Source organism: Aythya marila (assembly GCF_965140915.1).
Source record: "Aythya marila genome assembly, chromosome: 1".
Taxonomy (NCBI): Eukaryota; Metazoa; Chordata; class Aves; order Anseriformes; family Anatidae; genus Aythya; species Aythya marila.
In genome coordinates this window covers 154,679,048-154,685,047 of record NC_139042.1, presented here as the reverse complement: position 1 = coordinate 154,685,047, position 6,000 = coordinate 154,679,048, and the positions used below count along the sequence as shown (strand labels likewise).

The 6,000-nt window shown below is 36.8% G+C and overlaps 1 protein-coding gene across 1 annotated transcript in view; it reads left to right on the top strand.

Moving 5' to 3' along the window:
- The first annotated feature begins 205 nt into the window (after positions 1-205).
- The window catches only part of PPFIA2 (PTPRF interacting protein alpha 2), a 325,682-nt gene continuing 319,887 nt past the window's right edge, over positions 206-6,000 (top strand). Inside the window, exon 1 of the mRNA XM_082777242.1 lies at positions 206-344. The gene's annotated coding sequence lies outside the window, so the exon portion shown is untranslated. The remainder of the gene's footprint in view (positions 345-6,000) is intronic.

Here is a 6,000-nt window from a genome sequence, read left to right as displayed (position 1 = left end):
CTGCTGGAGCTTTAAGAGCCGCTCCCCCCCCTCCTGCTCCTGACAATGGTCTGAGCCGAGCTCTGCTTCTCAAAGCAAAATTTGTAATATGCCATTTTTCCTATGGATGCTTCTCCTCTTGGCTGCTGACGAAGTGACCGAAGAAAATGCCGAGGTGCCAAGCAGCCAGGCTTGCCGGAGGACGAGTGCGGGGGCTTGGGGTTTCTCGGAGCAACGCCTGTGTCACCATTGCTAGGAAGATGCTCCAGGAGTGCTCGGCTGTGTGAGTCCCCGCTCGAAGCCGGTGGAGACTGCGGTTGTTATTGATCAAGTGAAACAGCAGACGCCGAAATAAAAGCCACTAGGTACTGAACCCTCTATTTCTGAGTTAGACCTTCCCTCCTTATCTCCGACATCCTCTGGGAGGTGAGGTGCAAATGCAAAATTTTGCAATTTGCCTCTTGCTGTAGTGTGCGTTGTATTATTTAAATGTGTTTCTGTAATGGGAGTTGGGAGTTGGGGAATTTCAGAGTAAAAATCATGAAGTCAACTTCTTTTCTGTTGATGTGATTGAGGGAGATACGACACAAAGAACAAATAGTTGAAATGAGTCCTTTATTTAAGGTATCGTTGTTGATTGCCCCTCCTATGTAGAAGTGCAGGATGCTTCTGTTAAAGGTGATATCATAGTTTAGTGATGACTGGCAGGTAAGGAGTTAACTAGGAGGAGGAATATGCGTGTAATGCAACTCAGACAATAGGAAGGATTTTCCTTATGGAATTACTCTGCTGCTTTAGAGCGATCTTGCTGAGAACATTTGAAAAGACATAATCGCGGAAAGAATGGTTTTATTAGCCACAGTGTCTGTTTAACAATTTGGAAAAAAAAAATAGCTTGTAAATGCAAAATATCCAGAATGATCCAATGAAATGAGTTTTCAAGCTGATGTCACTATGGACTGCCTAGAATATATGCTAGTTAGATTTCTACTTATCTTTCCTGCAGCAAAATTATAAGTAACTTGAAATGACTCCTCAACCTTGGTGTGCAAATCAAGCAGCTGAATATACAAAAAATAATAATAAATAAGCACCAAGCTTTTAAAACCAATTGTGGACAAAAAGGTGAAGCAATAAAATTAAATTTACATCTAAGGTGGTACATCTAAGGTGGTAGCCTTCAAGGTGAGCAAAATGAATGCTTGCCTAAGAGCCTTTGTCAGGCAGTAGCCAAGTATTACTCTGTCTTCTTATTCTCAGACCTCGCACAAGTGAAAGACGTCCAGCTGGTAAATTACTCCCAGGCTACATGCAAATGTAGAGATGTTTGTTATAGAATTCATATTAAAAAAAAAAAGTAATTCCCAGATTCTTGGACAAACGAGAGAAGATATCAAATAGGGTGGGGTCCAATGAGAAGAAAGATGACAACTTTGTCATTTTCCACCTTTACAACTTATATATCACAGACAATTCAAGTAGTTTTAGGAAAAGTCAGTATTGGGGATGCACTTTCAAACCTGGTCCATACATGATTATCAGCATCTGCAGATAGAAGATACATGAGGATTGCTATCAATTTAGTTAGCAATGCCTTACATAACAATTCTAACTAAGGGTGGGCATACGCTATGCTGTTTGTTGCAATTTTTGCCCATTTACTCATCTGAAGGTCTAAACTGAGCTTCAGAATTCCTAATTGAACTAATATTCAGTTCACTCTTAATGGAGACATCATGCAGCTAACCCTATAGATTGGTTTTGACATTTTTTCATACAAGCTGAAAAATCTTTAATGCAATGACAGTGAATCACATTCTTTCCCCTCACTCATTTTAAACAGTGGTTGCTTTTTGTCAGTTGAATGCTTTGTGATTAGAGAGAAATCTTGGTCATGATTTCTCATAATATTGTAGGCTCTAGTCCAATAACATCCAGCATGCTCACTTATCAAGTGTAACATACATGTGTATTCTTTATGCTCCTCTTTGGAAATAGTAAAATGACAGGAGGTTGATGTCTTGCCTATATTAGTGACTTCCAATCATCCGTATAAACATTACAAACCCACTGAAGTCCATGATAGAATTGTCATGAACTTAAGCAGTTGGGCTTCATGCAAATCATTGGAGAAAACACTGAAATAGGAACCAATCAGCCTGGAAAGAATAGATTTTTCCATGATTTTCGTAGTGGATACACAGTGGATGAGGAAGAGTGTGTATTTAGAGAACTTTAACATGCTTCACAGGCTGCCATTGTGTAAGCATGGCTTTGATACCTGAGCACTTCAGGTCTAGAAATACTATTAAAATAAGTACATAAGCTTGAATTGGCTTGTTTCTAAGTAGAAGAATTCCATGGTTATTACATTGCCTAACTGTCAGTCTCTTTCTAGGTCCACATGTGCTATGTGGATTTTAAGGGAAGCAGTAATTTGTCTGTATCCTGCTTCTTCTTCAAAAGCTCTCAGAGGGGGGTGAGATGGTTGTAAGGTGCTGCACAGGTTCAGTATCTGTTGAAGTTTGTGAGAGCCGTAGGCACTTCATGTACTTCCTGAGCAAGGGAGTTGTCATTTATGCTCTGTGCCTTCTGAGGAACCTGAGAGAGTGTTTGTGTATTAAAGATAAAATGCTGATGACTTAAAAATATATATATATATTGCATTGAGGGATTGTTTTACTTACATTTAGAATACTTGGTAAAAAGGTAAATGTTTTACTGCAGAGATACCAACTTCAGTATTAGTGGACTTTTTATTTTTCTTTTTAAAGAAAAACACGTTTGAAAAGTCTTCTTATGGTTGACTTGGATTATTCAAGCGTAGGTTAAGCTATATTACTACAGGGCAAGTCATCCTTTTTCTGGAGAAGTAATACAATTTCTTTTTTTATTTCCATTGAATGAAGAGGTATGCAATGCATATTTAGGTATTAATGAAGCATCTGTCACCCTTTCCTGCCACTCCTTCCTCTTTTTTGCAGTCCTGGCCACATGGAAGTGTTGCAGAGGATAATGTACACAGAGACTTATTTGGTTTTCATCAACATCTGTGGTCTTGGACATGTGGGACAGAGGTGTTTAATCCACCACTTGCAGTTCCTGCACAACCACTGAAACAAATTCCAACTCCCTCAATGTTCTTTCTGGGATGGTTGTGTTCCCTCAGGTGTAACTCAGTATGCCGTCACTCATACCCTGACAGAGTGAGATAGGTGTCTGGCCTGTTCCTCACCTACTCTTGAGGAACAGGATGCTTAATGAAAGTTTTTCTCATCCCTTTTCCTTCTTCCCCTTTCTGGCTCAGTTTTCTGGGGGCAGAAACCCAAAGTTCTCCTCAAGTGTCACAGAGCTGTATGGTCTTGCTAATAGATGGTTGGGCACCGCTGCTTAGTTATGATTTGAGGTATCAAGCTAGGAAACCAACCTGAATGCCTGAAGTAGTCTTTCTTAATCTTTTTATCTTCCTTTAATATGACCAGAGTCTTGGTACAAAAGTCCTTAGTAAATAACTTCAGTGGGAATTTACTCAGACTCCACAGAGCTGACTCCTCATAGCTGGTTACAAATTTCTGAGTTTAATCTATTTAACACCAGAAACTTTATTCATTTATTTATTTTTAAGAAAGAATGGTGTTAGGAAGTTTTTTGCTTTTGTTCTTATTTTCCCTGACAAGAATATGTATCCATATTTTTATTTCTCTCTAATGGAGTATTCAGAAAACTTCCTAAATGTACTGAGTACATGTACATGTACTGAGTACATGTACATGCAATGTACATGCCCTTATTTATATTACAAATGTAGACTTTATATTCAGACCTCAAATAAGAACAACTTTGGTGTTTGAATTCTAGGGAAAAATATTTATGTACTTTTTCTTCTTTTGTGATTCTAGAAAGAGCATATACCAATTAACTACTGTCATTCCTTACATAGGTGTTCCCCTGCCAAGCTAGGCTTCAACAGCTTTTCAATCTTTATTCTGAAAATATTTTTTTGTTATTTGCTTTACTGGGTAGCTGAAAAGTGTAAAGCATTAAACTCTTTTTTTCAAACTTTTATTTTGTTTGAGGCATTTGAATAAGTAAAGCCAGAAAGCAAGTAGGGCATATTGAGCTATAAGACTTTTCAAACTTTAAGTTTACAATTTTCTAAGACATGGCAATTTATCATCCAGTGATAAATCAGTGGTAATTGTTTATTCTTCTTGTGTATGTTTTCTGACAAAGAGCAATTATCTGTATGTTCTTTTCTTTTCTTTTCTTTTCTTTTCTTTTCTTTTCTTTTCTTTTCTTTTCTTTTCTTTTCTTTTCTTTTCTTTTCTTTTCTTTTCTTTTCTTTTCTTTTCTTTTCTTTTCTTTTCTTTTCTTTTCTTTTCTTTTCTTCTTCTTCTTCTTCTTTTTTTTTTTTTTTTTGAAAATGTGACCATACTCATGAATACAATGAGGTGAGCCACAACGTGGAGTTGTCGGGTTGTTGTGTTTTTTGTTTTTGTTGTTTGTTTAGATTTATTTCAAATTTCTCTTCAGCCTCATTTAAGTGTATATTACATTTCAGAATATCTGTGGTAAATAAGTAAATTCTTTCAACTTAAAGCTATCTCCAGAAACATGGAATTATTCAGTGTAGAAGAGGCCTGTGGAGATCATTTGCACCAACTGCTTGCTCAATGCAGGGACAATGTCAGAATAAGATCAGGTTGCTTAGAGTAAGTTTGGACAATAAAAGAAAAGTCAGCAATTATTTTACATTTCTGAAGTTTAAGGCAGAGATTTGTACACACCAGTTTTGCTTCTATTTCATCCAAGTACCTGAAAATTGAAATTAAAAAGAAGTTACTTTGCAACTTAGAATTGTGGCAATACAATTCAAGTGTTCTGTTGCAAGCTTCAGAGAAGGGATTCTGATGCTCCATGCACATAGCTGTTTGTGTTTGCTCATCCCCCATTTACTGTAACTGTCAGCTCTGAATTCTTTTTCCCTAACAGGACTCATCAAAGATATGTAATGGTAATTGCCTTGTAGTATATTATTAAAAGGAGTATTACCCTAGGTAATAACAAAAATCTTAATACAGCAGCTGGCACATCCAGAGCAAATGGAGGCATTAAAATACATACAAAGACTAGATGAACTTATTTTTGTGTCTGAATTTCAGTGAAAACATGAACTTGAATGAGAAACTAACAACCTATCATGTTGTCAAAAAAAAAAAAATTTAAAAAATCAGAAATGTGCAGAGCTGGAAAACTAAAGCCTGAATCTGTTGGGGCTATCTCTGTACAGTTATATGCAGCCAGTAGCATGGCAAGGGAGCAGGAGTTCAAAGCATGGGCTGATAAGCATAAAAAGAAAACAAGAAATAGCCAGGTGTCAGTTTATAACTGTATTTAGTTCATTCAAAAGTCCTGGTTTAGAAAATCAAGACCTATCAGCATACCCAGTCTTTGAAGAAGCTAAGAGTGGTGGCTGAAAAGGGAGTTTACCCATGGTCCCCATTTTAACCTCCTGAGTTCTGTTCTGGGTGGAATTAATAATCTTACATGGATTAACATAAATTATATACTTGAGACAAATATCTACCAGACATGCATGGATCTGTTCTTCCTGAACTGTATCTAGATCCAGTAGGTCTGACATGCATCTGACCTGTCTATTTAAAAAAAAAAAAAAAAAAAAAAAACAAACCACGACGCCTATGTAGTGAAATGTATGAGATATATCAAAACTTCTGTAAACTCATGGATCAGGCACAAAAATGCATGTGGCACCTTAGGTCTAAAACACAATAGAAGTGGGCCTTCCAATTTTTCTGAGCCTTTAAGAACTTCAGCTTTGAGTGTAATTGTGTCTTCCCCAGAAATACAGTTGAAAAAGACATATATTTTTCACAGAAAGAATGACTATTGTTGGTTATTTTACTAGAGAAATCACTTTAAGGGTTTAATGTTCGAAATCTTTCTTCTGTAAGATACACTTTAGCCTAACACAGATTTGTAGTCTGTGATTAGTGGGTC